Here is a 22693-nt window from a genome sequence, read left to right as displayed (position 1 = left end):
CTTGAATATTCTGTTTTCAGTATTTCCTCTTTCAAGTAAATCTATCTTAGGCCATGAAGTTCATACCAACTGTTTAGGCCACACCTCATGTGTCTAATAAGACATTCTACTTTTTTTTATTGGTGATGGGGAGGAAGGCAGCAAATCACACTGCCACATGTGTACCTATGCAACAATTTTGCATGTTCTTCACATGTACCCCAAAACCTAAAATGCAATAAAATAAATAAATGGGAATAAATAAATAAATAAATAAATAAAAACAAAAATAAAATAAAATTAAAAAAAAAAGAATTTATAATATTTACTTCAATTTTCTTCTTACTCAAAAGTAGTTTTAAAAGTGAGTTACTATTAAATTGTGTATGGGTTAAACATTTGATTTGACTGTCTGTTACCCTTATATCCTTGCATTATATACACCTTCAATTTGCTTCATAATCTTTAGAATTTGAAATTTTTAGTTAGCAAACTAAAAATTTTAGTTTTTAGTGCTGAACTAGAAATAACCCTGGGGCCATGTCTATTTTGGTCACCAAATTATTACCCAGCCACTAACCTCCAGCAAGGCAATCAAAAACAAATGTTTGTTGTTGTTAATTATTTCTATGTAATATAATGTGTTAATCTTTAATTGGATTTGAATTTAATTTCACAACATCCTTGTCAGGTGGACAAAGTAGATCATTTTATTCCCATTTTGCAGATGAGTCACCTGGAGACTTAGGAAATATAAGTGATGTGTCCAAAGTTTCAGGACTCCAAGGTGAGCAAGAATTCAAATCTCAAGTCACATCTTCCTTTTAAACTTCATCTGCATAAAAGTCAATTTTACATTCTGCCTGTAAAGAGATGATTATAACTAATCCATAGCAAATATTTACATTATTTCTAACAGCATTCGACAAAATGGGACTTGAATGTTTGCAACTTTGATGAACTTAACCTTTTTCTGTTCCATTTTGCAAATATTTGCAAGTAATTCATCTAAGTCTCTTTCTAGGGGTTGCATGCGTCCTGCTGGTTAAGAGACATCCAATGGTGAACATAGAAAAGGTAGCACTCATTTGCATGAAGAAATGCTTTTTAATATTTTTAGAGTCAGACATCTTTAGTTGGGTCCATTAAAAGCTGAAGAAAATATGTAAACACAAACATAAGTAAATTAAATCTTTATGCAAATTTATGTGGCTCAGATATGCCCTTGAACCAACCCAGGTACCCACTGATGTAAACACTGAAACTATTTACATACCTACTGATTGTAGTTCAAATTCTTTTTAACATTATAATATGCAGTTTACAGAGCATTTTTATTCATGTTACTTTACTTAATCCCTAATGTTAGACATGAAAAAATATTGTCTTATAGATGGCAACTCAGTTGCCTCAAATTATTCAACCTAAAAGTCAATACTGTGACTGGAACAAGATCTTTCAATGCTGATTCATTGCTTTTTAACAATTCACACTCTACAAAATATCTTTTTTACATTTTCTTCAGAGAATAAAATCTTTATTTCAATTTATGTCGATAGAATGCTGGACTGCACCATTAGAAGAAAGTATGGGATAGTTTGAGCACATTGGACAAGGTTAGGAGTGGGGAAAAAAATAAAACAATAGTAGAAGACCCTCATTAAAACTGGGAGACAGTTTGAAGTTGCTAAATAACTTGGTTGCAGAGGTATGATATTCTTTGGACTTAAAAACAAACAAACAAACATAAAAGCATGTTAGGGCAGCTTTAAAAGGAGTTCTTCTTACTGTGTATTTTTCTAGAGATTACACCCTTATCTGTCACTGGTGGGGTCTTTCAGATAGTGCTGAAGCCTTACAAAAAATAAAGATTCCTTCATCACCTGAAATTTAATTGCCTTTATAAACAAATACCTTTAGAATTATCTGTGGTTTTTCATCTTTCTCTCCACCAAAACACACATGCACACACAGATATGACATAACCTTATATTTATGTCTTTCCCCAAGAAAGATGAGAGATAATGATCAGCTCAGATTGCTATTCTGTGAGGTCAGATTTGTGTGTGTGTGTGTGTGTGTGTGTGTGTATAACAACCTAATGCAGAGAATCTGGAACAGCGAAATATTAAGAAAAGGATAACACTGACATCTAGTCAATATTACATATATCTAAATGCCTTATAATCATCTAATATAATAATATTATTCAGTGTTAAGAGTTATCAGCCTGGCCAATCACCATTGCTTATGCCTGTAATCCCAGCCAGAGCTTTGGGAGGTTGAGGTGGATAGATCATTTAAGGTCAGTGGTTTGAAACCAACCTGGCCAACATGACGAAACCCTGTTGCTACCAAAAAATACAAAAATTAGCTGGGTATGGTGGCTTGCACCTGTAATGCCAGCCACTTGAGGCTGAGACGTGAGAATCACTTAAACTCTGGAGGCAGAGGCTGCAGTGAGCCAAGATGGCACCAATGCACTCCAGCCTGGGAGACAGAGTGAGTCCCTTTCTCAAAAAATAATAATAATAATAATAATAATAATCAGCTCTAGGATAGCACACAAAATTACGTAACAGAAACGTTTTACTATATCTTGAATAGCTCCTGTTACCAATTATTATTTACTTTTTACATACTAACTGCTGAAGAGCCTGAGACACATTCTCAACCAGTTCTAATAGCATTCCATAGGAAGTAGACATTAGCATACCAATTAGAATTGGTTGAGAAATTCTAATTGGCAGAATTCCACATCTGTGAAAGAGGGTTTGGCTCAGAAGAGTTATATAACTTACCTGAATATCCTGCAAAAACTTTGTGGAGCAGGAATGCAAGTCTAGGTCTGTCAATCTTTAATCCTTATGTCCTTAACCACTGGAAAATTCCCTGTAAGAAGGTGAAGAGAATGGCTATAGAATTCTATTATTATTCCTGTTCCAGGAAACATTCTTGACTTACTCTAAGAGTTTTCTTGAGATCCGTGCTGTGTAGTTTTTCTTTAAATAGGTATTTAGGCTCTCTGTCTCTGTCTCTCTCTCTCTCTCTATTTTATATATATTATATATCTACAAACAATATATGTATGTATGTATACATGTTTAATTATGTATAATATAATAGTATAATATTTATAATATAATATATATTAACATAATATATAATAATATATAAAATAATTATATAATAATATATATTATATAATTATATAATATATAGTATTCTGATATAATGTTAACATAATATATGTATAATATGTATAATAATATACATGTATATGTATATGTATAATATATACATATGTTTATGTATATATGTGTAATACATATACATGTATACATACATATATATACATATATATGTATAATAATGTACATATATGTATACATATATTGTTTATATATATAGAAGTCATTTGAGGTCAGTGTTTTGTATTATTATACATATACATACATACATTCATGCATTGTTTATATACATATAAACAGACCACAAAAAATATATTAGCAACACTTACACTAGCTCAGTGTTTCTCAATCTATTTTAAATACAAACCACAATAAAAAACACATTTTATACACTCTGAGCATTTCTAATGAAATACAGCCTAGCCAAGTCCATCTATTCTAATTTAAATAAATACATGCATATATATGTATAAATATATACATATACACATACATATATTGTTTTTTTGCTTACATAAAGAAACATGGAGCCATATCATATTGATTCCATTCTACAGTGAATAGGAATAGGAATTTCAAATAGTATCAGTGTTATTTCCCTTCTTCTTCCTCTTTCTCTTCTCCTCCTTTTCTCTTTTTTCATCCTCCTCCTTCTCCTCCTTCTTCACATTTTCCCTTTCTTCTTCCTCTTCTTCTCTTCTTCCTTCGTTTTCCTCATCCTCCTTCTTTTCCTCCTTCTCCTTCCTCTTTCTCTTCTTTCTGTAAAGACATGGTCTAGCCTTGTTGTCTAGATGGAGTGCAGTGGCTATTCACAGGTGTGATTATAGCACACTGCAGCCTCAACTTCCTGGCCTCAAGCAGTCCTCCTACTTCAGTTTTCCAAGTAGCTAGAATTACATGCACCATCAGTATTACTTCTTATAATGAAAGCAAAAGCAATTGTTCTCCAAATAGAACACTTCTTCACTATCCCAAAATCACATATTTGCATATATGTGGGCCGACTACTGCTAATATAGGATCCTCTAAGTCATGATGAAGAGCAAGATTTACTAAAAAAAATTCTAATGCTCTAGGAGCAGACCACAAAAAAAATATTAGCAACACTTACACTAGTTCAGTGTTTCTCAATCTTTTTTCAATATAAACCGCAATAAGAAACACATTTTATGCACTCTGAATATTTCTAATGAAATACAATCTAGCCAAGCCCATCTATTCTAATTTAAATAAATACATGCATACATATATGTATAAATAATTGTTGCAGCCAACTAAATTGATCTCATGACCCTGTCATATGTATGATCAACAGCTTCAGAAAAACATTGTCCCAGCTAATAGCTACTAAAATAACACATTCAATATGTTAGTGACAAGATATTTTGTCTCAGTTGTCACATATGTAATGGATTCTGCATAATAAAATATAAAACACTTTATTTCAAATAAAGTACAAAAAGTATAAATTCTGTAGAGCAGCAATCCTATGTTTTGATCACATCATACAACACTGACTTTTACATAGTAAATGCCCAGTGAAATTTTGTAAACTTTTTATTACAGTGTATTTACATACAGAAAAAAACACACATTTCAGTGAACATTTACTTTGTTGAGTGCATAAATGATTCGTTTATTCAATGAATATAAATTAAATCTTTGAAAAAATACTTGTCTGTTACTTTAGACAAATAGAATCCTTTGCTTATATAAGAGTTGACCTCATTATTACTGATCTTTTATTCTTGTTTCACAAGTTTTTACCAATACAAACAAGGGTGAATTATATCTTAGAATGAAATTTTATTGTCTAAAAATAGTAATCATATTCTTTCCATAGTTATGAAGACACAGACTCCAAAAGGATTTGAAGAGATCTAACTTTGAATTTTCTGAGCTTTATAGCTTTATTGTGCTCCTATCTGTATAAATATAACTGACTCATCACCCATATTCCTCTGTCAGCAGCATGTACCAAAAATAACACAAAATCAGGGACAGGATGGTAGTACTTAAGCTGCAGAATGATATTGTTCTATGTTTTTTATGACTATGGTGGTGCTTGATGAAGTTGCTTTTGTCTGTTAAAGTTACTCTTCTATAGAAGTCAGACCTGGGAACTGAGCATCTGAATAAGAAGTAGTGACAAGGTTTTGACTTGAAATCAGGTCCTCTGCACTAAATTACTGTCCATAAATTACTTGTATGTTTCTATATGGAATACTATGAACAGGGCTTTGAAGAAAGATTGGATTGGAATTCAAAATCACTTGATGTTTGTAAGAAAAAAAAAAAACATTTTAAGAAAGACATTGTTCGTCCAAGAAGCTGTGACTAGGTCAGTTTGGTTTGATTTGAGAAATTCTAGAAGCAGCAGTCTCAAACCCAGACAAGTACACCCTTAAGTGTGCCCCAGGATTTTCTAGCGGGTACACAGGCATGGATATTCTTTCTGAAATTCTCAAGTTTCAAAGGCATTTTTTCTGAAATTTGATCTGCCCTAAGACTCTGAAGCTGGCTACTTCTGGTTTTTCCAACTTTTCTACCACCACAACATTTCCGTTATTTAAAAAATGTAAAAGGTAATTTTCATCAGTCTTAATATGACACATTGCTCAGGATACAAAAAAGTTGAGAATGGGAAATGGTGAACTGGCTAAAGAAAAGGACAATTTGAGAATATATTACACCTGAAATGAAAGGTTAAGTAAATTAATCAATACATGTAAAAAAAGACCTGTACACACTTTGGGAGGCCGAGGTGGGTGGATCACCTGAGGTCAGGAGTTCCAGTCCAGCCTGAACAGCATGGTAAAGCCCTGTCTCTACTAAAATTACAAAAATTAGCTGGGCATAGTGGTGTGTGCCTATAATCCCAGCTAATTGGGGGACTGAGGCAGGAGAATCGCTTGAATCCAGGAGGCAGAGGTTGCAGTTAGCTGAGATTGCACAACTGCACTCCAGCCTGGGTAACAGAGCCAGACTCCATCTCAGAAAAAGGAAAAAAAAAAAAAAAAGTACCAGCAGTTGGGTATGAACTACTGAGGGACAACATTCACATTTATCCATGCTACACATTCATGACAAAAATCTCTCTCTCTGACTTATTAATTTTTTAAAAATCTTAATTATGATAACACTAATAGATCATTTGAATTGAATACTGCAAACATTTTTCTCATAAAAGTGACACCAAGGTAGGGGGAGGTGGATCACGCCTGTAATACCAGCACTTTGGGATGCTGAGGCGGGTGGATCACTTGAGATCAGGAGTTCAAGACCAGCCTGATCAGCATGGTGAAACCCCGTCTCTAATAGAAATACAAAATTAGCCAGGCGCGGTGGTGCCTGCCTGTAATCTCACCTACTTGGGATGCTGAGGCAGGAGAATCGCTTGAATCCAAGAGGCAGAAGTTGCAGTTAGCCGAAATCACGCCATTGTTGTCAAGCCTGGGCAACAAGAGTGAATGTCTGTCTCAAAAAAAAAAAAAAAAGAAAAAAAAAGAAAGAAAAAAGAAAAATGCTGGTTTTACTAATGATTTAGGTGATAAGTAAGACATGTTCCATCATTAGGATAAGCTCAATCTAGAGCTCCATATCCTTGAAGTATTCCATGAAATACGTTTACTTATTTTTTAATTTTTATTAATTTATTTTTTGAGACAAAGTCTTGCTCTTTGCCCAGGCTAGAGTGCAGCGGCGCGATCTGGGCTCACCACAACCTCCGCCTCCCGCGTTCAAGCGATTCTCCTGCCTCAGCCTTCCAAGCAGCTGGGACTACCAGCGCCCGCCACTACACCCGGCTAATTTTCGCATTTTTAGTAGAGGCGGGGTTTCGCCATGTTGGCCAGGCTGGTCTCCATCTCTAGACTTCGTGATTCAACTACCTCAGCCTTCCAAAGTGCTAGGATTACAGGCATGAGCCGCCATGTCCGGCTGAAATGCATTTTAAATTTATACTTGATATTGTACCACTATCAGATATTTTATTCCTTGCAAATATTAAACTGTTGATATTAAAAATTTCAAATTTCAGCTTTATAATATTCAAGGTGCCATAGTTTAAAAAATATATTTCATGGAATATGTGAGCAAAAAAAAATATTTGGAGAATAGGGATGTAAAAGAGCAGAGAAACATGAATTTGGAAAGCAGCTGAGGGCTTCAGGCATGCAGTGTTAGAGAGCTAAAGAATTTGTAATTCATCCTCAAGTCACTGAAACTCTAAAGGGCCAATCAGCTTACATTTTGTTAGTCTATTAGATTTCAAATTAAGAAAACGTATTTCTTTAGAAATATCAAACAGACATTTTATTAACTGAGGAAAGCACTTCATTCTTTCCCATTATTTTAGTTTATTGAGGTTTGATGCATTAGACCATCACTATTTCTAATATTTCTGAGAAATAGTGTTAGAAATTTTATTAAATGGCATGGTATTGAGGCACAAAGATATGTAACTTGTTAAAAAGAGAAACACTTGGTATCTTAATACTAAAATTCATTCGTCTTTTTATTATAAATGGAATATTTTTATTATCTGGATGGATGTTTTATGAATAGTTTTTTAGATGTGGCATTGTTTCTTAAATAAAATCATAGAAAACAAACAAACAAACAAAAGCAATATAAAGCCCAGGGACAAGGTCGTCTTCCTTCTCTAACGGCAGAAGTTTGCAATGCCCTTGGCACTCTTGCATTGTAGCTTGAAAACCCTGCCTTTGACAAATATCTATTCATCATTCTGTGCTTTTCTCATGGTACACTTTGGAGACCAATCAAAAGAAAATCATTACAAATGCTGCAGATAATTCTCTAATCAAATTTTTTTACACTTCCTCCTCACTGTAGAAGCTCACCATTTATTGCCATCATGACAATAAGGCTTGTCATTTATTGTCATGATTTCACCTTTCCGTGTCCTTCCATCACACTTTCACTCTGATTTTCCTTTGGTTTGCATTAATAAAATAATTGAAACATCTAGCTATAATCTTCTCTTGTAATGTTCTATATGCCCAACAATTGAAATCTCCAATGAAGAAATAGTATCCTATAAATAAGAGCTTGCTTTTGAAATAGTACATTTGTGACAAAATGAATAATTTTTATCCCTAATTTACTAAGATATTTCAAGACTCTGACAATATGAGGGACTAAGGAAAGAAAGAAAAATATGTATTTGACATAGTTTTGGTTTCATCAGTTTTATCAAGATACTAAGAACACCATTTTTATTACAAGTGAACCCACAGGTTACCTTTGATTAATTTGCTTCTTTAGAAACTTAAAAAACTTTCTGGGTACCCTGACTCACGTCTGTAATCCCAGCACTTTGGGAGGCCAAGGCAAGAGAATTACTTGAGCCCAGTAGTTCAAAACCAGATTGGACAACATGAAAAAAAAAAAAATCTCTACAAAAAATACAAAAAGTAACTGGGCATGGGGGCACATGTCTGTAGTCCCAGCTGTTCCAGTGGCTGAGGCAGAAGGATGGGTTGAGCCTGGAGATTGAGGCTGCAGTGAACAGAGATATGCCCTCCAGCCTGGGTTATAAGAGCCACACTGCCTCAAATAAAATAAAAACAAGAAACTTAAAAAATTTAGCTTCGATCCTTGTTCCGTGTTCCACAGGTGATCCAATTATGCTCATAAGATTTCTGTGGATTTCCAGGGGGTTTAGGTGACCTCTAGCCTCATTTTACTGTCTCAGCTGAATTCTTCTCTTTCTCCCAAATCATATGAAAGTTCTTTCCTTGATCATGGTACCCACTCAAATACAGATACGGTTATTTCCTAAATTTCTTAACCTTCTAAAAGGTACACACAGACCCGACTAATGTTTTAAGGAAGTGGAGAGTTATGCTGTTGTATGCAAATAATTGGAAATGCAACATAAGCAATTTACTCTATAAAATTGTTTTACCACATTGCTGAATCAACCTTGCCATCTTGCCTATCCCCTTTTTCTTTCCCTCACTTTCATGATGGAAAAATCCTTTCATCTCTATGTATATTTTATATTAAAAAAGATGAAAAAAATCACCATTTTGTTAATAAATTTATATCAGATAATGAAATAAAACACAGGGCAGATCACAAATTTTATGTAGATATTTCTGTGTTTTCAAAATTGATACACCAAGTGTCTATCGTAAGGCCAAAGTATACCTTGGTTTAAGGCCCAATTTTAATGCCCTGTCCCTCAGGGCCGAAGAGAATCTTGTGATTTGTTCTCTTTTCTTCTCAGTTACAGGCACTTTATTTTTTTGCTGAAGAAAGGGTAGGTCAATCTACATAATTAAGGACAGGAAAGTGGCTGGAAGAGGGAGAGAAAAACCGGAAAGTACTGGAGTTATTTGCCCGATCCTGGAAAAGTGAATAGGGACAGGAAAGGGATTGTGAATTTTGATTCTTTTCATCAATTTTTAGATATGCAAATAAAGATTTTGAACTATCGAAAATTACTTTGTGCCACTGAACTGTTTCTCTGACCCTGGCACCACTCTCAAACTGAATTACATGGCACTAGTCTTGAACCAGGTTACAAAAGTATTAATTTTGAAATTCGAATTTCTGGGCAATAAGGAAGGAAACAAAGGAACAGTCAATTAAATGTCCTTTTTTTTTCATGTGTCTGATATTCCCTACTTTATTTCCACAGATGCTCTTGTTATGAGCACTTAAGTAAAAGTTATTATAGCAGTATTTGCTCTTTTCTTCTGATAAAATATTTGTTAAATTCATTTTCTCTAACTTTTTCTTATTTATTGAAATGCTAATTAGCGCAAATAGTCTCCTTCAATTTATCTTAGGTATAATTAGTGACTGTCTGCTATTTCATTTCTTGCTGAGAACTATTTGTGAAGTGATTTATTTAAACAAACTGCTATAAAGTATCATTTTATTTTTGTTTTTTATCCCCTAGGACTTGTGGAATACAAAAAAATTAATTTATTAACACATGTTTGTTTTTCTTTTACTTTTCCATCCATTCTTTTTCTAAGTTTTACTAGATCTAATACTGCAATTTACCACATTTTTTATTTTATCAGGGAGTAGAACAAGAGAAATTGACCACAAGTAATGCAAATGCCTGTAAATTCGCAATGACACTTTCTTTTTTCTTCTTAATTTGGTGCCTATGTAACACAGTGTGATTGTTGCCTTCCTTATGTATCTATGATTTGCCATCAGCTCATGTTTTGTTTCATGCAAGTTATGATACTTTTACCGTATTGGTGTCTTCTTTTGGTACTCAAAAATTAAACCAGGGAACTAGAATCAAAATACTCCTGACCATGCCAGGTAACAGAGTTTATCAAAGAGATAAACTGGAAAATAATCCAATCTAGAATGATTTTACAGAGGAATTAATTATAATATTTCTCAATGCTTTACATTTTATGTGGAATAATGTGAAATTGACTACATAGTTAATCAAAATCTAATCTCATATGTTATTTCAAAATTAATGACTATTATGAACAGCCACATAGCTTCTAAACGGAAGTATATAAAATATTATTTTTGATTAATTAAGCACCTTATGACAATATATAATGTTGTTGAATTTAATTTAATGTTTTGCTTTAATTGTGTTGAGTTTTGTAAACTATTTTTGTTATGACAGTTATGAAAAATAGTTTAATTTTCCAAAGGTTATGTGTAATGACGTTAGCTTTGGCTGAAAAACAAAACAACCCCCCGCCAAAAAGATTTTTGCCCCAAACTTAATAGCTTAAAATCATAAACATTTATTTTCTCAACTTTGTTCAGTAAGTAGTTTTTCTTATACAAACTGATCTGGGGCTGGATAATCTAGAATACCCTAACATCTGTGTCTAGGTTGGTATGATAGTTGAAATGGCACTCTATGTGATCGTTCTTCCAGTAGGAGGTTAGTACAAGTTTGATCGTATGGTGGCAGAATGGTGCTCAGTGGCAAGAGAGAGCAAGTCCCAAAGTGAAAGTGTTTCTCAATCCTCTGCTTAAGGGCGAGTTTACTAATGCCCCATAAACCAGTACAAAGTTGAGCCCAGATTCAAGAGATAAGAAATTGTCTCCACTTCCTAATTGGAGGCATAGTAAAGTCACTTTGCAAAGGGGAATATGGTCATGGGAAAGTTTTTAGCCACTTTGCAAGCTACCACAAAGGCTGTCATAATTTCTTGTCTTAATAATTTTATAGCTTTTGTTTTGTAGTTTACTAATAATGCTTTCTCTGAAAGATTGAACTGTGGTTGTATGCATTTATTTTTAAAGGAGTGAACATTTGTTAGTTAAATTTAAAAAGATTAATTTTATTTTTAAAATTCAAAATCAGATAAAATTTCTAGATTTTTGCTATTCCATGTTTATGACAGAATTTTGAATGACTTTTGAAGATATACAAAACTTCATTGAGGTTTTTGAAAAATCTTGGTTTTGAGACATTGATGCCTTGCTGTAATTTTTAAATAAGCATTATAAGTATTAGAAATATTGCATGCTGTGGTCGTATCAAAAAATGTGATTTCCATGGTATTAATGTGAATTACAAGGCATATGTCATGCTAACAGTTGCTCATCATTTTGAATTCATGTTTTGTTGTTCATATGATAGTTATATTGATAGATTAGCTGTTGACATTGATTGCTCTATAAAGACGTATACTTTGACTTTGTTATATTAAAATGAATAGCAGTCAAAATAAGATACGTGCCAAATCTATTTCATCTACCATCTTTACACATTAAAGCCCTGTGAGTCAGACTATATTATTATAACGTACTGAGTATGCTGTTTACATCAATACTCAATTCAATTAATATTAAAGATTTACATGTTATCATCATAGTTTTATCTTCCCCAAATTGTCATTTATTGATAATTTTGCTAAGTCTACAGACCTCTGAATCTTGATTCTCTTTTATTTTCTACTTTAGGCAATGTCTTACTCCTATAATGTAATCAAATTATATCCATAGTTAATGCAAAACTAGGTGTGCTATTTCTGGAATATCATTGAATGATTTCAATTTGCATTTTGCACAGTTGAAATAGCCTTATAGTTTTCCATTGTAGCCACAGAGAATATTTACTAAATACTTTGGTCCCTTTTTCTGGAAGTGAAATAAATTCCAAGAATAATGAATTACCATAGACTGACATGTAAAGTGATATGAACCTGAGAGATATTCATTTTATTTTTTCTATTATAAAAATACTTTCATTTTATTTTCATTTTCTTAGAGATAGGGTCTCATTCTGTGACCAGACTGGAGTGCAGTGTGTTTGATCATGATTCACTGTAGCCTTGACCTTTGGGCTCAAGTGATCCTCCAACCTCAGCCTCCTAAGTATCTGGGTCCACAGGTATGTGCCACCATGCCTGGCTAAGTTTCGTGCTTTTTGTAGAGACAAAATCTTACTATATTGCCCAAGCTGGTCTCAAACTTATGGGCTCTAGCAATCCTTCTGCCTCAGCATTCCAAAGTGATAGTATTACAGGTGTGCACCACCACACCTGAACTTTTTAACTCTTAAAAATTTTCTTAATTTTTTTGTGTAGATGGTATTTGCTGTGTTATCTAGGCTGGTCTCAAACTCCTCAACTCAAGAGATCCTCCTGCCTCAGCCTCTCAGAGTGCTAGAATTACAGGTGAGAACTACAACATCCAGCCCCAATATTTTCATTTGAAAATAAGAATGCTGAATCATTTATAGATGGCCTTATTTTATTATTCCTTTTTTCACATACGTAAAGCCATTTACATAAGCCATTCAGTATAAATGCTGAATCATTTATATTAAAAAATGTAGCAAGCTGAGCAGGCATAGTGGCTCATGCCTGTAATCCTGGCACTTTGGGAGGCTGAGACAGGCGGATCACTTGAGGTCAGGAGTTCAAGACCAACCTGGCCAACATGGTGAAACACCATCTCTAATAAAAATAGTAAAATTAGCTGGGTGTGGTGGAGGCACCTATAATCCTAAGTACTTGGAAGGCTGAAGCAGGAGAATTGCTTGAACCCCAGGAATGAAGGTTGCAGTGAGCCAAGATCATGCCACTTCACTCCAGCCTGGGCGACGATATATGTCAATATATGTATATATTTATATTTGATATTTTGATATCTATATATAGAGAGATATTTTGCTACTTAATGTAATTGGCTATCTATTATTTTCACTAACAACCAAGAAGACGCTGGTGTTTCAGGATGACATCATTGATGAGTTAGGCTTTGCTGGAAGTTTCTTAGAGTCATTCAATTATAATAAATGTACATATTTGGGACAAATCATTTTTGTCACTTCTATGAATCCACTGACATATTGTTTATTGAAGCAATGTTTGGCTTACTCTGTAAGTAGTTCAAATTTACCCAAGGAATTCTAGCTTATGAACATCCAACTCCTGTGTGTCAGTATGCATGTACAGTACAGGTTTTTAAATAAATTCATGTTCTTTGTAATATTTGTAATTTATAATTTTTATATTGAGTATTTGGTGGGATTGGTGGAAAGTTACATTTTATCTTTGAAGCAATAACCTCCCATATTTCACACATTTACATAATTCATGTTCATTTCTTGTAACTTAAATGTAATTCATGCAACTTTTATTTAAGGTTAACTATTTTCTCTCGTATAATGTTTCCTATTATGCTTTATCTGTTAATTTAAGGAATCATTGAGATACACTATTCCCTGTAGAAAGTGCTTCTGACATGTTTGAAAATTTAACATAGGTTTATTTTCTTTTATATTTAAGATATTTTAATTCACCAACTATCTCAGGTAAAAGTGGGCATCTAATGCATCAGTGGGTTGATGGCCTTTGACATGGGTCTTGTAAGATGTCAGACAGAAAGAAGCAGGATGCTAGACCAAAGGAGGCCTTGAGCAAGTGCTTAGTGTAAGAAGCATGAATATGAGACTGGAAAGAAAGTTCAGGGTTGCCTTCACTCCACCACCTTCTTAAACATTATATTTTTAATCTACTCTGATTTGGCCACCATTAAGATTCACCTGATAAGGTGTTAATGTCTAGAATATATAAGGAACTCACACAATTTAATAGCAAGAAAGCAAATAGCCTGATTAGAATATGGCCAAAGGACCTAAATAGAAATTTCTCAAAAGAAGACATACAAATGGCTAACAGATAAATGTTAAAAAATAATCATCACTAATCGTCAGAGAAATGAAAAATTAAATCAAATTGTACTCTATATGATCACCATGTGCATAACTTCCACCCAGAAATTACATATTTTGAGGCACTTCAAAGTTTAAAACCTTTTCATGTCTATGTCATGCTATTTAATCTTCATAACAATCTTACAAATACCATTTAAAAGTTATTTTTAGGCAACAAAGTGAAAAAAAAAGAGATGGGCTTAGTAATGCGATGCAGGTCGTACAGTAAGTGGCATATCTGGGAATATGAACTATATTGTATTGACTTCAGAACCCAGGCTTTCTTTTTCTCTCCCTACCTACCTAATATCCTCTTCCCTTCCTTGTTCCATTCCTCCCTTTCTCCCCCTTTCTTCCTCCCTGTCTCTCTTTCTTTGTTCTTTCCTTCCACCTTCCCTCCCTTTATCCTTTCCTTTATGTCTTCCTTTCTTCTTTTTACTTTCCTTCTTTATTTTCTTTTTGTATTTAGCTGTATAATTGTTTTAATTAAAATATAAATGCATGTACAGTGAAATGCCCAACTTTGAAATATAGTTTGCAAGTATACAGACTTGTAATTCACATCACAGTCAAAATATTGCTATTTCCTAAAGCTCATTTCAGCCAACCCTCACCCTGCCAATAGCAAGCAATTACTGTTCTAATGCTTTAGACTTGCAAAACCGTAGATGAATTTGATCTACTCTTGGCCTTTATAAAAATGTAGTCATAGTGTATATTCTTATGGTTTTCATATCTTAGGAAAATATATTTTTATTATTCATGTTTGATCATTCAGCAGTTCATTACTTATTGTTGAGTAGTATTTTATTGTAAGGCTACATCAAAATTTGGTAATAAGTAAAGGTACTATGGATATTGTTTTACAAGCCTTTCTTCAAACATACAAATTCATTACTCTTGGGTGAATACATAGGAGGAAAATTTCTTGGTCATAGAGCAGGCAAAGTTTTAACTTTATAAGAAATGATCAGTTTTTTTAAGTGGTTGTATTTTTTACAATACTATCAGTAGTGTATAAAAAGATCCCCTTGCTCTACAACCTTGCCAACACTTAGTATTATTAGTCTGGTGAGCCTTTAAGTAAGTATGTGTGGTATTTCTCTGTGGTTTTCAGAGAAATTCACATTTTCCTGATGGGAAATTATGTTGAACACTCTTTTTTGTGCTTACTGGCAATTTATATATCTTTTCTTGTGAATCACATTTTTAAATTTTTATTCACTATTATCTGATTTTGTGTCTTTCCTACTCTAGTTTGTAGGAATTGTTTATATATTCTTGAAACAAATTCTCTCTCAGATACATATGTTGTTAATATATATATTTAATGAGTCTACAGTATGTTCATTCATTTACCTAATAATGTTTGTTTACCTAATAATGTGGTTTTAACAAAGTCCAATTTAACTTTTAACTTTTATGGACAGTGTTTTCTGTGTTCTGATAAATCTTTGAGCACCTCAAATTTGTAAATATTTTCTACTGTACTTTCTCCTAGAAGTTTTATAGTGGTGTCTTTTATATAGAGGTCTATGAACCATTTCAAATTAATTATTGTTCATAGTTTGAGGAGGATCAATTGTGTGCTTTTTCTATACTCAGCTCCATTGGTTTAAAAGACTTTTCTTTCTCCACTAAATTGCTTTGGCAACTTTGTTGAAAATCAACATATCTTACAAATTGGGGTCTTTTTCTGGAAACTGTTCAGTTGACCTGTATGTCTTTCCTTATACCAATACAGTAGTCTCTTGATAGTAGTACATTCTGAAATCAAGTTTTATATTTGATATTGAAATCAAGTAGTGTAAGATATCCAAATATTTTTTTCAAGATTATTTGACCTAGTCTGGGTTCTGTTTAGTTCAAATTAAAATGTTGATTTCTGCAGAGACACACATACCAGTTAGAATTTGATCAGTATTCCATTGACTCCATTGGTCAATTTGTGGGAACATTATCATTTGTAATTGTATTTTGTCATCCAGTACATCGACATATTATACTTATCCATTTAAATTAGGCTTCATTAATTTCTTTCAGATATATTTTATAATTTTCAATGTGCAGATCCTGCTTATATTTTTGAAATTTTTTTATGAGTATTTAAAAATTTTAATGTCATAATGAATGGTATTAAGTTTAAATGTTCTTTCTCCTTTTTAGTTAACAATATATAAAAATACAATTGTCTTTTGCATACTGATGGTATATTCTATAGCACTGTTAAGTTCACTTTTATTTCTAATTGTACAGTTGGGGATTATGTAAACATTTTTCTCAAATTATCTTGCCTACAAATTAAATCTTTTTTCAATCTTAATATTATTTATTTTATTCTTTTTTACTAATGCTGAGTGAGGCCTGACTACAATATTGAATAGAAACTACAAGAGAAGATATCTTTACCTTACTTTTAATCTAAAAGGAAGTTTTAGTTTTTTTCTATTCTGTATAATATTCATATTTACAGTAGAATTTACATAGGAATTCGTCATTGTGAAGAAAGTTCCTTATGTAACTAGTGAACTGAAAGTATTTATCATGAATGTATTTTAAATTTTATCTTTCTGTATCTATTGAAATAATATATTTGTTTGCTCATTTTCTCATTTGTAATATTATGACTTAATTAATTCACTATAAATATTTGTCATCCTATATTCCTGGGATAAATCCCACTTGATCATGTTATCTACCTTTTATATATTGCTAGGCTTGGTTTGTTAATATTTAGTAAGAATGTTTTGTAACTTCATTTTATTATAAGACATTTATGTAGTTGCATGATCAGCATTCATTTTCCCACCTAAAATGAGTGGTAGTCTTTTTTTTTTTTTTTTTTTTTTTTCTGAAAGAGTTGGTCTAAAAGTTTGAAATAATTTCCCAACAAAGGCTCTTGTGTTTACACATTTCATTATTGATAAGGTTTTAAATTTCCAGCTGAGCTTTCTTCCCATATATAGTTATTTAAATGGTTCAGATGTAGTTACTTAGATGTTCTATTTCTTTTTATGTAAGTTTTGGTAGTTTTTATTTTTCAAGGAATTCTTCCATTTCACCTAATGTGATTCATTTATGTGCATAAAAGTCTTCATAATATCTCATATTATTTATTTAACATGATCTATACTATTGTCTCTGCTTTTATTCTAGAAAGGAGTAATTTGGGTTTTTTTCCTTTTTTTTCTGTGTTGCTTTCTATATGAGTTTTATCAATTTTATTGATCATTCAAATAACATACTTTTGTTTTTGATACTTTTCTCTATTTTTTATTTTTCAGAAACTTCTTATTTATTTCTATGCATTTATTTTGTTTTTAATTTACTCTGCTTTTTAAATAGCTTCTTAAAAAATTATTGTTTATGAATCTTTTTTCTATATTCAATACAATTTTAAGATCTATATTTCTCTCCATCTTTGCTTTATGTAATCCTCTAATTATAATATTTAAATATGTGTGTATATATATATATATTTTTATATATGTATAAATATATCTTATATGTATATATATAATTTAGGGCCAGGTGTGGTGGCTCAGGCCTGTAATCCCAGCACTTTGGGGGGCCGGAGGGGTTAACCTGAGTTCAGGAGCTCCAGACCAGTCTGGCTAACATGGTGAAACCCCATTTCTACTAAAAATACAAAAAAGTAGCTGGACTGGTGCTGCACCCCAGTAATCCCAGCTATTGGGGAGGCCGAGGCAGGAGAATCACTTGAAATTGAAAGGTGTAGGTTGCAGTAAGCCAAGATGGTGCCGTTACACTCCAGCTTGGGCATCAACAGTGAAACTCTGTATCAAAATATATATATATATATATCATTAAGCTACAAGTATTTTCTGTTTTCCATTGTAATTTATTTTATCTGTTTACAAGTAATGTAATTATTGATATGCTTGGGCTTATATCTTTTCTTTTGATGCAGATTTTAAAATTTGTCTCATCTTTTACGTATTTGACCCCTTTTATTACTTTAGATTAAGTAAGGAGCCTTAGTCACCTAATTGATTTCCTTTTTTAGGTTTTTGGCTATATTTATTTGACTTCTCTAGGTAATAGAATATGCAACCTTAATGTACCCTAGTTTACCTTGAATTAACATTGTATGGGTCTGTATGTATTGTAAGAACCTTCCAACAGTATAGTTTTACCCCTTTCTAAACTTCATATATTATTGTGTACATTTTCTTTCTCATATCGGTTAAACCAGAAATGCTATTATTTTTGTTTAAAGACTAAAATAGGTCTTAAAACTAGCAAATGTAAAATATATTAAGTATTCATTCAAATATTTACTAAATCTGACATACTATAATCTTTCATGTAAATCCAAATTTCCATCTATTTCTCTTTGGACTAAAGAACTTTCCTCATTACTTCCTGTATTATAGGCTGGCTACTCACAGCTTTTCTCCTGGGTATGAATCTTGGATTTCTGCTACTCTACATGTTAATTTTTATTGTTTTCCAAACTTTTAGAATACTGTGATGTTAAGAGCCAGGGTTTTATTGCCTTGCTTAAAGAGTGTTGACTTTGATTTTGATGGGACGTTAATCTCCTGCAAGATCAGATAGATCATGTAATGGTTGAAATAGATCAGTCTCAGGTTGAAACTTATTTAAGCCAAGCCTACAACTAGTGTAGTCCTAGACTTAATGTTTGGCTTTTCTGTGGACTCAATTCAAACTGTGGATGTTCAGTGGGATCTCTTTACATCTTCTGGTCTGAACTTACAGTACCAATATAATCTGACTGTACCACTAAGTTCCCTAGTAGCTCTTCTCCGATGGCCTTTGCAGAGCACTGGTCCTGTGCATGTGCAGCTTTGTGTTTCGCTACAGACCTGAGAGGAGACTTACGCATAATTGTGGGGCTCTTTCTCTGTGTAGTTCCCTCCTGTGTAGTACCCCACCTGTTCCACTCCAAATTCCAGCAAACTCAGCAACACCAAATTCTCTTTAACTCAATGTGTTTGTTGCTCTGTGTCTGAGCTTCACATTCTTACCTGTCATTTGGAAAGTGCCTCAGAAAGAGAACCTTAATAAAAGAGGAATTCACCCCATTCATTTTTATTTTTAATATATCACATTTCTGTAATCTTTGTTGTCCATGACCAAAAATGTATGTTACCCTCTGTAGGGAACCAGCCCCACATCACCCGTGGGTACCTCAAGTTCAGTGGCAACAAAGGAATGAGAAAAAGACAGATTAAGAATGAAGGGGGGACCAGGGGGCCATCACTTATTACTAGAGACAGTGAAGGCCCTGAGCTCTTATCTCTCACATAATTTTTTGGTTACAATCACTTTGATCTATAGGGTGGGGTGGAGTGATGGTGAGAAGAGGGTGACATGATGGTGGAGTGAATTAGTGAGCCAGAGCTGAAGCAGAGAGCCGGAACTGGTGTGTCATTCTAAAGATTGATAATAGTGGTGGTTTGCGAGTTTCACAAAACAAGAGCATGCAGTTATCTTTAGCCTATTATCTATGTGCAGCTGGTGGAACACGGGCCTTACAAAGAGCCTACAAGTCGGGCTACATCATAGTGCTAGGAAGGGGTTTTACGTCCTTGAGCACAATGTTAATGGTAACAGAGCCTAGGTCACCCTGCACCAAACATGAGGCATGGAGAGGCCTTCCTCCCCAGAGGCCTCCTGCAGCCCTCTGCAGTTTATTGTTTCTGATTTCTTTTATACATATGACCAGTTTATGTAGACACACCGTAAACCCCTCCTCCATTGCTGCTTCTCCCAACAACCATCAGTTATAGTTTATTTTATAGTAGATGGTAAAATCCTGCACTACTTACTCCATGAAAACTAGAAAATAGAGCCTAAACCCTTAACTATTATTTTAAAATTTCTTACTGTATGAAAGTAATTTATAGGTTATTTTTTAGAAAGAATGATTATGGACAGATTCGTGATTGTAAATATACTCTGTGTTGACACTGAGGTACCATTACTTTAATATATGACAAATGACAGCACCATGTCCAGTTTATCATATCAGCAGAATCATATAGTAGGTAACCTTTGAGACTGGTTAAATTCAGTCAGCACAATGCATTTTGAGATTCATTCATGTCGCATTCATCAGTAATCTTGTTCCCTTTCATTGGAAAATAGCAACCCACTGCATGGATGATTGACTGTAGTCATTTTCTTATTTAACTCACCGATTGAAGAACATTTCTTTTTGCATCTTTTGGCAATTATAAATAAAACCACTAGAAATATTTGTAGAAAAGTTTTTGTATGGACATTAATTTTCGTATTGAGTAAATACCCAGGACACAGACTGCTGGGTCATATAGAAAGGGATTAATTTTCAAGAAACTGAAAAAATATTTTTCAAATTGTACCATTTTGCATTACCAAAATTATTGCTATATTGCAATAAATATGTTATAATTCCAGTTGCTACACATTCTTGTTAATACTTGGCCTTTGCAGAATTGTTATTATTACTATTGGCATTTAAAAGGGCACTTAGTGGCATTGCACTGTAGTTTTAATTTTCATTTTACCTACATCTAATAGTGATTTCATATGTTTATGTGATATCTGTATATGTTTTAGATTACAGATGTCTTTGTTCGAATATTTTGCCCATTTATTAAAACTGGACTTTTGCTTTATTATTGAATTTTGAGATTGGTCTACATATTCCATGTACAAGTTCTTTTACATAAATATGATTTTTCAAATATTTTCTTAAAGTGATCAGCAGGACGTTATATTCTTTTCTCAGTCTTTTTAAAAAATCAGAGCATCCATGAAAATCTCAAGGTTAAATTTAACAATTTTTCACATTTAATTTTATAGTTCATGATTTTGGTACTATATCTAAAATATTATGTAAGACAAGATTACAGCAATATTTTAATGTATTTTCTTCTAGACTGTTTCTAGTTTTAAGTTTTCATCTTTCCTTGGAGGTACCTTTCTCTCCTTACATTTTTGGGTAGTTGCTTGCCTTGCAATTCCAACTTTTAGATGGTCACAAGAAAATTTGTAATTTTGCAGATTGCATGGGGGTTTGGTAATGTTGTAACGGTGAGAATGACAATTTCTGTCTTTCTCTCTCCCAAGTGAAAGCTCAGAAATTAATATTTACATAAATATATTCCTACTGATATCATATTATCATAAAATACTTCAAAATAAATGCAGAGTTTTAAGTCTATGTAATATTTTTTCCCATTTATTTTATTGCATTTTAGGTTTTGGGGTACATGTGAAGAACATGCAAGATTGTTGCATAGGTACACACGTGGCAGTGTGATTTGCTGCCTTCCTCCCCATCACCTACATCTGGCATCTCTCCCCTTGCTATCTCTCCCCAGCTCCCCACCCCCCACCGTCCCTCCCCTATTTCCCCCCAACTGAACCTAGTGTGTGGTGCTCCCCCCCCCGTCCCTGTGTTCTCATTGTTCAACACCGGGCTATGACTGAGAACATGTGGTGTTTGATCTTCTGCTCTTCTGTCAGTTTGCTGAAAATGATGGTTTCCAGGTTCATCCATGTCCCTACAAAGGACACAAACTCATCGTTTCTGATGGCTGCATCATATTCCATGGTGTATATGTGCCACATTTTCCCTGTCCAGTCTATCATCGATGGGCATTTGGGTTGGTTCCAGCTCTTTGCTATTGTAAACAGTGCTGCAATGAACATTCGTGTGCATGTGTCCTTATAATAGAACGATTTGTAATCCTTTGGATATATACCCAGTAATGGGATTGCTGGGTCAAATGGAATTTCTATTTCTAGGTCCTTGAGGAATCGCCACACTGTCTTCCACAATGGTTGAACTAATTTACACTCCCATCGACAGTGTAAAAGTGTTCCTATTTCTCCACATCCTCTCCAGCATCTGTTGTCTCCAGATTTTTTAATGATCGCCATTCTAACTGGCGTGAGATGGTATCTCAATGTTGTTTTGATTTGCATTTCTCTGATGACCAGTGATGATGAGCATTTTTTCATATGTTTGTTGGCCTCATGTATGTCTTCTTTTGTAAAGTATCTGTTCATATCCGTTGCCCACTTTTGAATGGGCTTGTTAGTTTTTTTCTTGTAAATCTGTTTTAGTTCTTTGTAAATTCTGGATATCAGCCCTTTGTCAGATGGGTAAACTGCAAAAATTTTTTTCCCATTCTGTTGGTTGCCGATTAACTCTAATGACTGTTTCTTTTGCTGTGCAGAAGCTGTGGAGTTTGATTAGGTCCCATTTGTCTATTTTGGCTTTTGTTGTCAATGCTTTTGGTGTTTTGGTCATGAAGTCTTTGCCTACACCTATGTCCTGAATGGTTTTGCCTAG

General features: G+C 33.5%; 1 protein-coding gene across 1 annotated transcript in view; it reads left to right on the top strand.

The window, feature by feature from the left end:
- The window catches only part of SGCZ (sarcoglycan zeta), a 1170111-nt gene that overhangs the window by 940316 nt on the left and 207102 nt on the right, over positions 1 to 22693 (top strand). The gene's annotated exons all lie outside the window — the stretch shown is intronic.

Source organism: Sapajus apella, unplaced genomic scaffold, assembly GCF_009761245.1.
Source record: "Sapajus apella isolate SASKATOON/1434 unplaced genomic scaffold, GSC_monkey_1.0 scaffold21, whole genome shotgun sequence".
Lineage (NCBI taxonomy): Eukaryota > Metazoa > Chordata > Mammalia > Primates > Cebidae > Sapajus > Sapajus apella.
The sequence above is the reverse complement of the archived record's forward strand: the minus strand, read 5'-3'. Positions and strand labels throughout refer to the sequence as shown.